At 40.5% G+C, this 16802-nt stretch overlaps 1 protein-coding gene across 1 annotated transcript in view; it reads right to left on the bottom strand.

Moving 5' to 3' along the window:
* Positions 1–16802, bottom strand: part of pkd1a (polycystic kidney disease 1a) — a gene marked incomplete at both ends in the record, with an annotated part of 85936 nt that overhangs the window by 68827 nt on the left and 307 nt on the right. The gene's annotated exons all lie outside the window — the stretch shown is intronic.

The raw sequence follows: 16802 nt of genomic DNA, 5'->3' as shown, positions 1-16802 counted from the left end.
AACATTTTCTTTTTGTGTCTTGCCTCACTCCCGAGTCCATGACAAGCAGATAGACACCATCCTTTCGACTGTGCGTGCAGTAACAAGGGAGATACGGGCAGAGCTGGCGCACCGCTAATTAGCTTAGCTCAAACGCTGGAAGTGCATAGGTAGTGTTACGAGCCGAAATCAGCAGTCAGAAGCTGATTTCATTTTAGCTCTAAACTCTGTAGTAGCCGTTTAGATCAGCAGTGTGTCGTTAATTTGTCTAAATACCAGCTGTTTACAATTTTGTTTGGACAAATTTGGCGCTACTCAAGCTAGCCGTTGTAACCAACGCACTTCCTGTTACTTTCACAAAATAAAACACCCGTTGCCCTTTACATACAGAAAACCATGACGATAGAATTTGTGCTTTTACTTTGAAATAGGAAGCTAACCTACCCTCCATGTAGCTACCTTGAACCAAAATAAACCGTCTTAGCTTGAACCCTCCGTTTTGACCGATCTCGTCCCGTTACCGGCATTTGACGGCTCAAGATGCCTTACCGGAGAGTTTTGTCAGCTCTGAGACGAAGATCGGCCCGCCGGTTTCTGTTTAGAGTTGCTGAAGAGTTTCTCTGATGACTTTAGGTGGAGGCAGGCTAACACTACCTATGCACTTCCAGTGTTTGAACTAAGCTAATTAGCGGTGCGCCAGCTCTGCCCGTATCTCCCTACATGCACAGTCGAAAGGATGGTGTCTATCTGCTTGTCATGGACTCGGGAGTGAGGCACACGAAAAAAAAATGTTGACGTATCCCTTTAAAAGATGGTGGTGTAGAAGAAGAAGAGGGCAGGTGTGAAAAGGAAGCAGAGGAAAAATTGGGTGGACTGGTAAAGAGTGACACAGGCCAGGAGTGGAGAACAATCACCCCACTGTGGGCTGCCAGCCAGCACCTCATGCCTGAGACAGGGGTGAGGGGGTGGACGGAATCTCAGGAGTAGCTGGGTACTTTCCCTACTGCAAGGAGAGAGGGAGAATGAAATTAGGGGAATAGGGCGAGGGGCTGGGGAGAACGGGTTGTTGATTAAAGAGATTTGGTCTAAAAAGTCGATCATTTAGCTACACAGTCTGGCTGGCTGGGTCGCAAACACTCCTCTCCTCTCCTTTAGAACATTCTGTCCATTTTTCCAGCTGCTGCTGCCTGGGTTGTCTGGTGTCCAGCTGGCAAGTGAAGGGCAGCTGTGTGCAGCGGTTTAACACACTTGCTAAAAGAACGATACACTCACACATGCACACTTTTACATGCAGTCGATACATAAAGTAAAAACACAGAATCTGTGCCGCTGTCCTACACTCACTCACTGCTCACTCTTTTTCTTGTAAACAAATCTGTGAGTCCCACTTATCTTGAAGTCATAAACTGTGGGTTTAAACCAAAAATGGGTCTCGAGCCTGAAGTACTTATGGGGTGTGATTACGAAAGGGAGAAAGAAAACAACTAGTCATTATTTCAGTGAAGCATAATTTCAGTGAAAATGGAAATTGGTAAGCATATTTCATTCATGTTCAACGGGAAAAACTCTTAACAAAACTCAAAATCAAGTAGGAAGTCAAGTTGACATTTCTTTTGTTCCTTTTTTTCTTCATTTACACACAATAAAACTGAATGATACCAAGAATAAAAAGGAAAACTGGTAAAGAACCCTGACAACTTGGCAGAAAATGGAAACAAATGTTTTGAAAGAAGACATCATCACCCTGGTGGGACCTGCCTCTACTCCTACCTGTCTTGTTTTATTTTTGACAGTGTGGATGTATCATCCGCACACTGCAGCAGTCTACTGTGAAGTCACACACCACTCAACACAAAAGTGCCTGTAATGCAATATAACAAGCACCAGCGAGCCATCATCTGCTGCAATGTGTGGATCAATATTGTTAGAACAAAAACTCACAAGGTACCTCACAACAACAGGTAAGATAAAAAATACACAAGGAATATATATATATATATATATATATATATATATATATATATATATATATATATATATATATATATATATATATATATATATATATATATATATACACGTGTATATATACTACTCACTAAAAGTTAGGGATATTTGATTTTCGGATGAAATTTCAGAATGCACTGTAACCTTTACAGGTGAACATTTGACCTTGTCTTTAACTTTTGAATGCACATGTCCAACTGTTCAGTGTTTCAGTACTTATAACATAACATGCTGTTCAAGTGTCTGATCCATGAATCGACTACTAAATGTTCTGGTTCAATGACAGTTTGTATTGAAACAGTCCTCTTCAACAGCACCTGGACACACGGAGGCTATGGGATGTCCTCAGAGGGACGTGTCCACTGAGCTCAGAGTGTCACAGAGTGTCATCATCAGCAGGTTGAACAGACACACAGAGGGACTGAAGAGTCACAGAAAGACGGAAAAGTCGACGTCCTTTGGTCACAGAACAACTTATTGACACACTGACATGTTTTTTTGTGGTATACGCACCACAGTTGTTTCAAATTTCACCCGAAAGTTGAATATCCTAAACTATTTGTGAGAAGGGTGTGTGTGTGTGTGTATCTGTATGTCTGTATGTGTGTGTCTTTCTCTTATCCCTGGTCAGAGTGTGAGCTAAACTCATGCTCACCTCACCCTATATGCTCTATTAATAAGAATACCCATCCCTGACCTGCTTATGTAAAGTGCCTTGGGTATTTTGAAAGGCGCTATTTAAATACAAGTTATTATTATTATATTGTCGTAGTCTTTTGAATTGACAAATAAAAATATAAATGACTGATGAATATGATGACTGCAATTTGCATTTGAACTTTGGCAGGAGAGATATGACTGAAAAAACGATAATGCAGGACAGTGCCAATCCTCCTGAATTTGATTGTCACCTTCGTGCAACAGAAACGTGCAAATTAAATGTCAAATATAGTACGCAATTATCTTTTCTTTTAGGTTTCATTCATACATGAAATTTGACATCGAAAATTGCTGTTCATAGTTTATGTGTCTTTTAAAGCTGGGGTAGGCAGAAACCTAGAGAATGGAAATGGAAAATGTGAAAATACAGTCACCACACGTCTCTCCATTCACAGGTGCTAATGTGCTTCATACAACCAACGCAACACAAACAATGCTGCAGCCATGAGGTGAGTTGCCAAACAAGGAAATGTAACAATCAAAATGCAAATGCTAATGGACAAGATTGAAGACACATGTATAGGGATAAAGAAGAAACACCTGTAGCATGCGCATAGCTCTAGTGCACTGCTAACCTTGTAGTGCAATTATAGATGTCTGGTTTTAGCTATTTGCTACTAAGTGAGAGACCAAATACAGATGAGTAGCTCTTAAAATAGTTGAATGAATAACTCTCAGCTACGGTCCATTTTGCTTGCAAGCAGTTTAATAGTAGTATACTGTAGTATAGTATATAAAGTCAGATAAGTCTAAAAAATAAATTAACACACACAGGGATTTACAAATATATTTTGAGATTTATATGAAAGAAAAATGTTGTTCTGTATAAATAAAGAATCCACATAATATATTAAAGTTCACAAATTAATTTTGGCGCACACAGAAGAATGTGTGGGTTGAAATACATAAGGGAAATTCAGAAATATACACATTCAAAATGATTTGCAATTTTCATTGAAAGATATTACAGTAACAATAACACAAAAAATGTTGTGCCATTAATAAGCAAACGGTGACACAAACTGCTTGTGGTTTGTGAACTCCACTGCATTTGTGTGGGTTTTTTTTTTGTCTCGATAAACTACACTTCATCGTCATTTTGTGCCACTGCAGACAAGTGTCACACAGGTTTTCACATCTATAAAATGTGACACGTTATGTTGGAGGATTATAAGTAGAAAGGGTTAGGGTAAGTGCATAAGTGTAAGTATTGGGGTATGAGTGTTCTTCACTCGATAAACTACAACATAAAGCACAGCTAAGGCTGATGACGGCCAAAATTAAATTTTGATCTGACGATGAAGCTGGATGAAGTGAGTGGATTACTGGGCAGAACATGAGTGGTGAGCACTGAGCAGTCCTTGAGGTCATCCAATGGGTGTCAAGATATTTCAGTCTGAAGTAAGACCTGTGTAGTAGTGTAGTGTGATAGCATGTGTGGATGATGTGGTGTTGCTGGATGACCTTGCCAATGCAACACTAACATGGTGATGCTGCACTTGTTCTTTGTGAGGTCTGAAAACTGGTGTATCGGAGTGTTAAAATGCAACATGTGTGGAGGTCAGTCCTCTACTTGAAAAGTTTAACAATGTCTGAAATTCATAAAACAATCACATGAGCACTGCTGTGTAAAGCTGACACTGAGTTTGCATATATTTCCAGCTTTGAACCTACACAGGGGTTTTTATGCATCTGGCCCCAGGCAATCAGACTGTGTGTGCAGGGAGTCGGAGGAAGCGGCACTACAGCCTGATTTATCCCCTATTAGTTCATACGCTGATGAGATGAATGAATGAAATAGAAAAGGCAGAGCCAGCAGAGAGCACTTTAATCAAGTGTGTCATATGGGAGTTAAGGAAGCCTCCAACACCATGGAGACCAACAGAGCCTCAGCCACCCCGACAGCACAGAACCAGGTCTTCAGAGGTTTCTAATGTGGCTTCCTGCCTCCACCACCACCACCACCACCACACACACACACGCAACTCATGCAGAGACATGGGTCCTCTCTGCATGAAAAATAACACAGGACAGGGGCTGCATGTACATGCCCTGTTTAGTATTGGCTTCCAAATGTGAATTCCTTAACTTGAAAACTGAGATGCAAAACAGGCTTTTTGTTATGAATATAAACGATATCATGACACTGAATGAAAATTTTACATACTGCTGATTTACATTTCATTAGAATTTTGGCAAGGTTGTAATTCCACAGTTTAGAGGCTAACAATCCAGTTTTCCACTTTCACCCTCAAAAACCCATGTTAGCGTTTAGCCCAAGCGAGACAGAGTGTTACTCTGGAATATCTTTGTGTCTGTGAGTCTCTGTACCCAGTGAACAGGCTACACAAACAGACACCGCAAGTCTGTAGTCTGGGCTGTTTATATCTAAATGCAGGGAACAAAATCCAATTATTATTCTCTCCAGTTCTTTCTGTAGATAAAGTAACTATGGGGAGACAACAGATTAAGTTGTTTTGTCGAGCTCGAGCAAAAGTCAAATGTTTCCTCTGCAGTGAACACCAGCCGCAGTTTATTTCACTTTGTCTTGCTCTCTCGCTGCCCAACACTACCCAGTCCAAAAGACAGATTTAAATTGGCTCCATGCAAGAGGTTCCTCTATAAGGCATGGATTATTTAGGGTTTTAACAAGTAAAAAATGTCTTATAAGCTTATATAATCATGATTGGATCTCTAGGCTTCTTTTTTGTCCTTGAACCCTTTCTATTCCTCTTCATCTTCACATCAAAACACGAGGCAGAGACTGCAGAACTCTTTGGGGAGGTTCACACATTGTTCAGCTCTTGAGATTAGTGTAGTTGACTGTGACTATGACTGAGACGGTTCCCTGCTCATTAGTGCATTCACTGTCCAGATCCCAGTAGCAGATCACTGCAAAAAATATTAATAAAACCATCTGCCTGGAACCTGTCAATGACATAATCAATGCAATTATACTCCTGATGATGAAGTTACATTTAAAGGGATAGTTCGACATTTTGCCAAATTGGCCCATTGACATAATCCCTATAGTTTTAGCAGTAGGTTCATTATCTTTTATTGTTGGTGCAAGCTATTTTCAGAACGGCGGAGCAGAGCCACGAGCTGCTCAGAGCTACGCTACAGAGGCTTATGGGATTTCTTGGTTTCCCTCATCAAACTCATCAAATACACAATCCAACAACTCCAAAACACTCTGGTGGACAAGTTGTGACCTGCACATTCACCACGCTATGAGATAATAACAGAACATTACGAGACAGAGTTGTTTTCGAGGTAAATTCATGCAAAACCGCTGATACGCGTTTCCGTCAAGGGCAGTTTTTCGGCAAGCAGTCTCTGCATTTGCCTTGAAAACAACTTAACATTCCGTTATTATCTCATAGCGTGGCTAAAGGTAACGAACCTACTGCTATGACTATAGGGATTTTGGCAATGGGCTAATTTGCCAAAATTTGGAACTATCCCTTTACTGACCGAGTCACGACTCCTCTCTGTGCAAACCAATAAAACATGACTGCTGCAAAAATGACTTATTCTTATTATAAACCTATAGGTTGAACAATTTGGAGTGGTACAACAAATACTGCAAAGACAGACGGCACTCCAAGCTAAAGCACAGAGTTGAGACAAAGTTGGGTTGAAAACTGGGAGACTACAAGTTACAACCTGACAAAATCAATATCACACTTTGACACTGAGGGAAACTAATTCATAAAACAGAAAATTAACCCATGACATATTAAACAATTAAAGGATGGTTCTTTTTGGCAGTGCAGCCTCACCTCTTCTCAGCAGTGCAAAGATTTGACTGCTTTTATAGCTATTCACACCTAATTTGCCACAGCCTGAGCAACAGCACAGCAGCGCGTCCTACAGCAATATTAATAAAAATCTGCCATTTGTAAGAACATTCATATTACTGGAAGGCTTTTCCCAAGGTGAGCAACCCCAATCCACAACTCTGAGGAAACTATTGGATAGAAATGAAATCCCTCCTCTTGACTTCTCCCAGTGGTGTCACCATGACATCACCAATTCTATAAAAAAAAAAAAAAAAAAGGAAATGCTGAGCGACCCCTCCACAACACTACTCCTGCATGGTAGATCAAAGCATAACACACCATAGTAAGTATATGGACAAAGAAGTGCTGTGTAAGCCTATAATGACATAAAAGTAACTGAAACTAACTTTTGAATGTGTATTTTTTCTGTTTATGGACTGTAACATATTGCAAACACAAACAGACCTGCAAACAGAGCAGTGGCAAATCATTGCAAACTCAACACATTTGGAAAATGGTGAAACCCTAATGTGAGATAAAAACATGGATTTTAAGGGACAAGAAGTGAGTTAAAGTTCTCACTGCAACAATTCCAAAAGCAAAACGCTAACATAATGGTCATTGTTATAATGAAAAGTCATTATGAAAAAGTAAATTAGCAAATTCCAGCCAACAATTTAAACCCAAATAAAAAATTAAAAAAAAGAATAAAAAAGACAATCAGAACCACAATGGTGTGATAAAAATGAAAGAATTCAAATCTGACTCCCAGCTCTTTGCTGCATGTCATACCCTGTCTCTCTTCGCAGGTATCCTGACTCTCTCATACTGTCCTATGGTAATAAAGGCTTAATACCACACACACACACACACACACACACACACACACACACACACACACACACACACACACACACACACACACACACACACACACACACACACACACACACACACATTTTTTAAAGCAACATGAAAAAAACAAACTAGAGTCTGCTCAAGTGCGTGGAGCTGACAGCATCAGGGCAGAGGTGCTGAAGCCCAGCAGCAGTCCTGACCTGAGAGCAGCCCTGCTTCAGTTCTTGAAGCTCGTTCTTCAGTCAGGCTGCGTTCCTGAGATCTGGAGCCGGAGCCGGGGGCTTATTTTCCTACTACATGAGAGTGGAAATCAATTAGAGTCTAACATTTACTGAGGCATTTGTGTGAGCAGAAACCTGTGGAGGGCTTATTGCAGCATTATCCATGCCCGACTGCTAGCCTCACTTATGTAGCGTAATACCCACAGAGCAGGGCCCGGCAACCTTTACTGTAGCATTAAAAGAGCCGTTTGGGCCCTTTCCCGTCATATTATAACCCACTCGGAGCCACAAAACCTATTTGACCACTAAATTGACATGCACGAAAAAAACAAAGCGCGACGCACCGAATGCGCACCGCTACGGCGTTGCTTTGGGGTGAGAGCGTCTACATTGAAAGTAATGGGTCTGTGCGCGCAAAAGACATACATACTGTACATGCTTTAACCAAGGAGGTGACCAAAAACACTAAGGCGGAAGCCTTTGTCTGAGATAGGCAGAGAAAACCCTGCATTGTAGGTTCAGCTGCAGCATGGACAAAATATTAACACAATTTTTATTTTAATGTCACAATTTTTCCAACATTTTTCCAAAGTGAGCTTGCCCTCTCTAAACCACGGGAGCCACAGCGGAGCGATGAAAGAGCTGCATGCGGCTCTGTAGCTGCATGCTGCCAACCTCTGCCGCACAGAGTAAAGGGCAAATTGACTTTTTACAAAATCACAGCACTTCTGACCACTTGACACACTCTAATTAATCATCATGTATGCCAAAACAACTTTAAATCAAAATCAAATCTAAAGTGTACTTACTTGAACTAACTAAGTAAAATCCATTTGATTCTATTTGACAAGACAGATAATATTATAAAATTCTTCAAATCGGTTAGGGAGATAAATTCCTCCAGCACCTGGATCTCCTGCAGCATTAATGTAAGAAAATCTAAAAACATGATTTCCCAAAAGATGCCTGGATCTCAGGATATTAATCCATCCAGATCACACTCTATATTAATGATTAACTTTGGCTGTAAATCTGTGCCTCAGGTAACTTTCTGTCTGACAGTGAATGCAACGACACAAAGAGCATGCAGAACAGTTTACGCTCTTTTACAGTAATAACATTTTTCAAACTACCAATTAATTTCTGGGCTCTGACAGTGAAACTAGATGGGACGTCACCCCTGCTACAGGCACTGGACCCAGAAACTCTGCAGGTGTGTTTTAAGCCCCCGAACAGAAACACCAACCAGTGCATGTGGAGCAGAATTAAAACTGAACCTCTGAAGGAGTCTCCAGACCTATTGATCAAATAACACCCAATACTGTTCAGCCTCAGACCAGAAATGCTTTCCAACCACTAATCTGAGTAAACCTGGGTTTATTAAATCAACAAAAATGCCTATCTGGAACATTGGATGAATCAAAGCGAAACTCAAACGAAACACAATTGCTATCTGGCCCTAAACCAGGAATTTAAATGAAGCAGAGTCTCCTGGCCATCAGCAGAGGAAAAGAGCCTGTGCTCCTCGCTGCACGACAGGTGAGGCAGAGACAGCGAGGCGCTTCCTCTTAAAAAATCTGACAAACACAATATTATCAGAGTGGAATACTAAAAGAAATCTGATTTGCTAATTTCAGGCTTTACAGAGCGGAGACAGTGACGAGCATCAGATCCTGTTAGGGATCAGCATCTGTGTATGTCAAAACATCACTGAGAGTGGCAAAGACATATGACACACACACACACACACACACACTAATGCTTACAGTGTTTTCCCCCTCTCATTATTGAATTATATTACTCTGGATGCGTTGGCATTGTTATTTACTTGACATTCATACCAATAAGGCATAATGTCTTTTTGATTAGACTTGACACAGCTAGGGGAGTAAGGGCAAGCTTCTTCAATATGCCAACCAGTGTTTGCAGCAGCACCTTTGTTTGCGTCTTCCCTCAGAAGGATTCACCAGTCTGCTGAAGTTGCCAATGAATCACTAACACAGGTCTAATTAAAAAAAAAAAAAAAAAAAAAAAAAAAGCCTTGTACCACTTCATTATCATAAAGACAAACACCAGCAGTACTGAGCACAGCCACATACCTCACTTCAAGCTGTCACTATGAATTATATGAATGAAGTTGTCACGTGGATGGTATTAAGGGTATTTCACAGCATTTGTGAGTGGGTGTCAGATTCCCTCTCCTTATTACCCAGCAACAACATCTCACATACTTTTGAACTGAACAAATGTTCATACTGCTCTCTCCATCATGACGCCCGCTCTCACTGTGTTTCTTCACTGCATAGCAAGGCTCTTATGTACAGCTTCAGCATGTGCTTCAAATAGTAATATATAATATTACATTTGGGTCACACTGTCCCTGTGTACAAATCAGAGGGCCGTTTATCTCCACCCAAAAGCTATGCTTTCAGTGTCAAACACACACTCTGGGAGCAGCTGGAAGTGGAGGCTGACTGTAGAAGTAGCTTGCATTCAACCAGCTTCAATAGATTCCAGGGGAAATTATTCCCCAAATATGCACAGAAACAGTTCACACTACTCTTGCAGCATTTTCCCCCATCCCCACATTCAAATTTCTCCAAAATGTGTGAAAATCCTCAAAGCTTGCACTAATATTTAGCCATATATTTTGAATTGGCTGAATGTCAGGTGGATGCGAAACTTTTCTTAGTTTTCTTTTGGTTTCTATGGATTGTTGAGACCTGATCAATGCTACTGCATTTGAGCTGCTCCTCCCTGCCATGAGCAACCTTCGAACTCTTTGCATCCACAATGCATCCGTGTTTAATACTCCACACAAGCATTTTGAGTGGACTATTAGAGTGTCATTTTGTTTATTTTTGTCAAATCTTCCCTGCATATTGCAGAGCACGGCCGGTGTGATTGATGTGACTGCACATTTCGTCGACTTGTTTTGGGGCAATTAAACTGTGTCAATTTCTGGCTGTCAAACCTAAGCTTAAAATGTAACCCTGCTTCAGCTGATTGATGGTACACCGAGTCTAATATAATTAGAGGACGGACATGAAAACAGTCAACTCAAAAAAAAAAAGCTTTTGAGAGGGCTGACTCTTGAAAAAGTGATGCTTTATAGTTAGTGTGATGGAAAATCTGGTGCTGGCGAGTTTCAAGCATGCAGAGCAGAGTCAGTCGGACAGTTTCAAAATAAGAGCCAACAAACAGTTTCCTCTGTTAGATATGAAAGAAAACTGGCAGTTAAAAATACCAACAGTTGTATTTGATCCTCTGTGTTACCCTGTTAGTTCCCAGGCTGTATATCTGTTTCTTTTTCAGGCTCTTCCATCTGTGAACACAACACATCTGGCAGAGGTTTGGCAGGAAGGACTGCAGCCAACTATTTGCGTCTCGGAGAATGACACAGCAGTATAATTTTGTTGTCGTTTAGAAAAGAGTTGCAGCGCTGCAAACTTGAAGAAAGATTGTGCAAACGCTTCAGAGACAAAGGATATCTGCTGTCTAGTGCATCTTGCATCACCTACACACACACAAACACACATAAAATGTCCTCAGTCTTGCGTGTAACTACCACTTCAGTGAGTTAATAATGAACCAAGACAGTTCTGTAACCAACACACACACACACAGAGGGAGAGAGAGGAGGAGACTGTGGCAGCTGTATCTTCCTCCTCTTTTCTCCCTGTTTCTTCCCTCCCTCTCTTACTTATGACTTTCTGGAATGTCTCTGCTTCTGTGAGTGATGTCACTAGTAACTATCGCCATGGTAACACAACAAATTCCCCCTCGCATATGGTCCGTACATTCAATCTTTCCTTTTCCCACTCGTGATAACCACCTCTGCAGCCGGAGCAGAAGAAGGCGGACGGAGAACGATGGAGAAAAAGGCCCAACCTCAGATTGAGTCTTGTCTGTTTGACAGCTGCGAAGCCTCATGACCTAGTGTGTGAGGCCAAAACGGCTCCTTGTAAATAGCACAAAAGCACATCTCCATGCCTGCAGTGTGTCTGTGTGTGTATATATGCATCCCGCTGCCATGGTAACGCCACAAAAACCTCTTAAGCGCCGCAGATAGGACCAGGACGTGTTTACATTGCAGGTAAATGGACGGATACGGTCTTCAACAAAGTTCATTTTGAAGCTAAATACTTATTCTACTTTGTTACTTGGCATACATTGTAACTAGTTTCTCTACTGGTTAGTTATCCTCTGCATTAGTTACGGTATTTTTCCATTTCCCTACATCTAACAACAACAGGAATTATAGCCACAGTCTCCTATCGCGCCAACAGCTCTATTGAGGCACAATGGTGATGTTAACAGTTCAAAGTTAACAAACTGTCAGTGTGAGATATAACAGCCTGGATGAAACTGGTGGCTGACTGACCGGCCGACATTCCCCTCTCAGATTATATTCCACCCAAAATCTATGTTTGAGTGTCAAACGCTCACTGTGGAGGCAGCTGGAGGCTGGCTGTTAAAGAGGAACCATGCTACATTTTTACCTTTGTAGTTTACCAGGAGTTTACCTTTGGAGCTTCAGAGCAATTGCGATAATAATAATAATAATAATAATAATAATTCATTAATTTTGTATAGCGCTTTTTCAGTGACCCAAAGACGCTTAATGGTTAAATAAGCGATGGTTAAATAAATGACTTCAACGCTGCTATAGCCAGGAGGAGGGGTAGCAAAACAGTGGAAAAGCAACTGAACTTGCATAGTTCCCCTTTAAAGTGGCTTCAGTTCAGTCAGTTTCAAGGGATTTCAGTTTTATATGTTTCCCCATCACCTGCAAAAGACCTGCATGGACAATTATGGCAAAAATCATAATCCCGATTATTTTGGTCAATATTAAAATCATGATTATTTGTTAGTTATTTGTGACTCATTACGTTTGCTTTTGTGAATTAACTGACACATGTTGGTAGAAAGACAAACGATCGTTCATTTGTAGGGGGATGTTGTTGTACCTCTGCCATCTTCACTCATGCTGATTTTTAAATACCACGAAGGAAAATGGCAAAATAATCGTTTTTCTTCGTTAATATAAATTTTGAGATCATTTGGATCCAAAATCAAAATCACTACAGTATTAAAATGTGATTGAATGTCCAGCCCTACCTGTATGTGTATTTTTTGCCTTTATATAACTTCTGCACTTGTTATTGTGGTGTAATCTGGGTTCTTTTCTAGGTGACCTCAGACTCAAAATAACAGCTTTATGAAGGGTCAAAAAACTGGGCAAATATAACAAGTGAAAGGAAACAATCATGCTTTTATAACCTATACTGACAAAGATGATTAAGACTACAAAAGAGGCATACAAAATGAAGTGGACACATGAAATACTAAGTGGTCAGGAGCTTTCTATCTTCCTCTCCTGTGTTGCACCAGCCACTTGTCTTCCCCTGCAAACTCAGTTCTGTGTGTAGTACTCTGACAGGTGTTGACAGAATCTTTTTACTTTTATCGACTTTTTCTGTCTAGCGTCCCTAAACACACACACAGAGCATCGAAATGATTTGTGCCACAGACATTTGCATATTAAACAAAAGCTACTGAGACTTTAAAAACCTGAGTCTATTCCACGGGCATTTCCCAGAAGTGACTTCAGAGTTGCATAAACTGTCTGAATGAAGTGCTAAGAGATTTTTATTGTGTGTGTGTGTGGGTTGGAACAGACGGACTGGTGTGTAACGGGAATGGTTTTCTCTTAAAATGCTCCACTAACAGAGGATTGTTTTATTTTCAGGGGTGCTTCGCATTAAGATCGGGGGACAGACGGGGACGCAGGCGAACAGGAGAAGAGCTGGTGTTTACATGCAACATTGGTGTCATTTTAATTACAAAGTGATCATCAATCCTCGTTGGCATCAAAGCCATCAAGATAAAAGATAAAAATCCTTCACCGTTTACTGAGAGAAAAGTGCAGTTATTTGGTGGTTGCCGACAGATTTGTCATTAAACAACAAACAAACACTAAACCCACTGAGGTGAGCAGCATGTGTGTTCGCAGTACTAATCATTTCCTCCGCAAAATGCAACATGTGTCTTGGTGTGCTGAAGATCAAATGTTCTCGCCAAGGTTTTCCAAAACAGAACGGTAATTAAGATTAACAGTTGTAATAAACAACACAAAACTGTGTGCCTGCATTTTTTTTAGACAATTTTAATTAGAGCACAAATCCTGAGCAATCTGATCTTGCTTGTATAGCTTTCACAGCAGTCTTCATAAATGTCTTCACAAAAACCATGATGTGCATTATTAGGTCCAGAATATTCAGCAGTAACTCAGCCATGTCTGATCCTCTTATGCCTCTCTCGTGTGTCTCTCTCACACAGACACTGGAAGCCAGTCATAGCAACAGATAAAGGTCACATCCCATAGCTGATGTTTTTTGTAAAATTTTGCTTTCATCATTTTACCACAGCTAATCCCAGACTAAAACAGTACAGGTTCCTTGAAAAAATAATAATACATGTATTAGCCTATAATAATAATAATAATAATAATAATAATAATAATAATAATAATAATAATATTATCATCATTATTATGAGTAGTAGTAGTTGTAGTAGTATTGACAAAGTGATGATCCAAGTGAGACACGTAATGATCTGAACGCCTGTGCTTCAACTACAGCTGACTTGATAATTTGATTCAACTGCTACTTTTTAGTATTTTTTATTTTTATTTTTATTTCATTTTTTTTTTTTTTTTTTACATGTATATATATATATATCTTTGTGTGTTGGAGTGCTGCAGCCAAAACAAGCAAGCCAACATGTCACTTTGCACTCACAGCACAGCACACAGTTTAGCCCTGCTCGCTATCTTATGAATGCCAGAGAGGCAAGAGTCAATGAATAGCAAAAGAGCTGAAGGAGGACACGGTGTAACAATGGCACACACAGTCCACCTCAATGACAAACTGATAATTCTCTGTCCATGCCATAGACAACCCCGTTCATCTGTTATTCATTGACAACATCTTTCCTAGTGGATGTATAAAGGACGGCCCTTTTCTGCGAGCACTTCGTTAACAACTAATAAAACTGCAATCCAGGGTTATTTAATTCTCCAAGGTCTCAAATTCACACACAACAGTGCCAATAACAAAGCAGAGGGAGAGCAAAGAAACAAACCAAACAGTCAGTCACTAGTCATATACATGGAAATGGAGCCTTAAGAGTGAAGTTACCTTTCCTACAGGTTGCGGGGCACGTCTATGTCATGGCATAGATCAACTTTGTACAGTATACGATTACTTGTATAAAAATATCAATGCATGATGTTCCCCGCTTTCATTCAACAACATCAGTTTCGCATTATTTACTGCGGTGAATGCACCTTGTAAAGATGTATGGTTGTCTTAATGATCAGGCAAACTAAGGTCGATGATGAGAGGGGGATCCAGACGAGGGCTAACTATCTAAAACACTACATCTCTGAGTCCTACACTCTCATCTCTCTCTGCCTCGGGCAGTCTGAAGGCCATTACCCAGACAAGTCCATGCAAGTATATCATCTTTTTCTTTTTTATTCTTTAAATAATGAGTGGATAGGTAACAGGCCAAGCACTGCCTGCAGCATTTTAAAATGAATATTGTTAACATCTCCTCTTCTGGGTTCTAGGCTGGATGTCTGGTCCTGCCACAGTCGGCCATGAAATCAGAGTTAATTAAAAGCAAAATATCTGATTTTAATTCCATACCTCTGCTCATAGGGGTGGGAGCAGGAAACAAGAGGCCACATGAGAGAGTATTGTATATCAACATTCAGTCACCTCTACATATGGCTCCTGCTGGTACAGTAGGACCATGAAGGTTTATCTAGACTGATGCAATTAGCTCTCCAAATGAGTCCGACATGATTAGAGACAGACCCTGCTACGAGATCTGTCTCTAATTAAAGACGCTCCTACAAGAGCACTTTTCCTCCCTGATGCAAATACAATCTCTATAAATGTCAAGCGACATTGATGAGACCCGCTGAGATGAGAGGGTAGGTTAACCATGTTAACAATATGCATGCTGTTTTTAGCTGAGAGGAGTAAATATGTTGTAGTTACTCCTGAAAACCTCATAAAACAAGATTCACATGCTTAGTTACTCCAGTTTTTTTTTTCTTTAGTTCCAATATAATGTCTCACTGATCACAGGGTGAATCTTTAAGTTTAATAGTGGAGGGTAGTTAGAGGGGAAACAAATAACTGATAACATATGGTTTCCGTCGGCGCAGAACAGAATGTTCTCGCTGCAGCAAGAACCGGAGGCGGAAGACTGATCTGCACCTCAAACACCAGGTTCACTTCTCTGGTGACCAGCTCCATTTAAACTAGCCTGCCAAGCTCAGATACACACAGACGCACACACACGCACACACACACACACACACACACACACACACACACACACACACACACACACACACACACACACACACAGTCACTGGCAGTATGGCCTCTGATAAAGGCCCGGGTAGTGAAAGCATGACCTCGAAGTGATGAGAAACTGCTGTTTTTGTTGCTCTTATGCATTCATGCTTTGGTGTTTCTCTTGAAATATTTTTTTTTCTTTCTTTTGTTGTTAACAGTCCACACCAGTGCAGAGTGCAAATTTGAGTTCAATTTTAAATCACCACGTATCATTAATGCATAACCAGGACTCATTCTGATTGATCAATCAAAATGCCTAATGCCAGGACACACTGACTGTATCCTAGAAGCAAAGGTGACACACTCAGCTCAGCTCACTGTGTGTCCCATCAACAGCCCATAATATAAAGATTATCAGTTCCCAGTTGTGTTAGAAATTATTCTTTCAGCAGTGACTCAAATGATTAAAAGAAAAAAATTAAATAGTTGCAGGAACGTTGGTAGAAATTGATTAATCCATAAATCTACTAATTGTTTCAGGCCCGTGCATGACAGGAACAAAACAACAGATGCAGTAAAACAGCTGTTCTCTCATTATTAACCGATGCAAACCAGTGGGGATCAGTTGGAAATAACATTTTGTGAACCAGCCAGTCCTCAGCCTGCTGTCTGTGGCTGCAACCACCAGTGGAAACAAATGAAGTGACAATCAACTTGAGGGGGGAAAAAACCCAGAAAGAACGAGTAAGAAAAAGAGAAAGAAAGGGTAGAAAATCATTGTTGTATCCTCGAAATCTTTTTTTCCCAACCATTAAAATTGACTTTAAACAAGTTAATGCACTTTCCACTGGACA

This window comes from Trachurus trachurus (genome assembly GCF_905171665.1).
Source record: "Trachurus trachurus genome assembly, chromosome: 1".
Classification (NCBI taxonomy): Eukaryota; Metazoa; Chordata; class Actinopteri; order Carangiformes; family Carangidae; genus Trachurus; species Trachurus trachurus.
The sequence above is the reverse complement of the archived record's forward strand: the minus strand, read 5'-3'. Positions and strand labels throughout refer to the sequence as shown.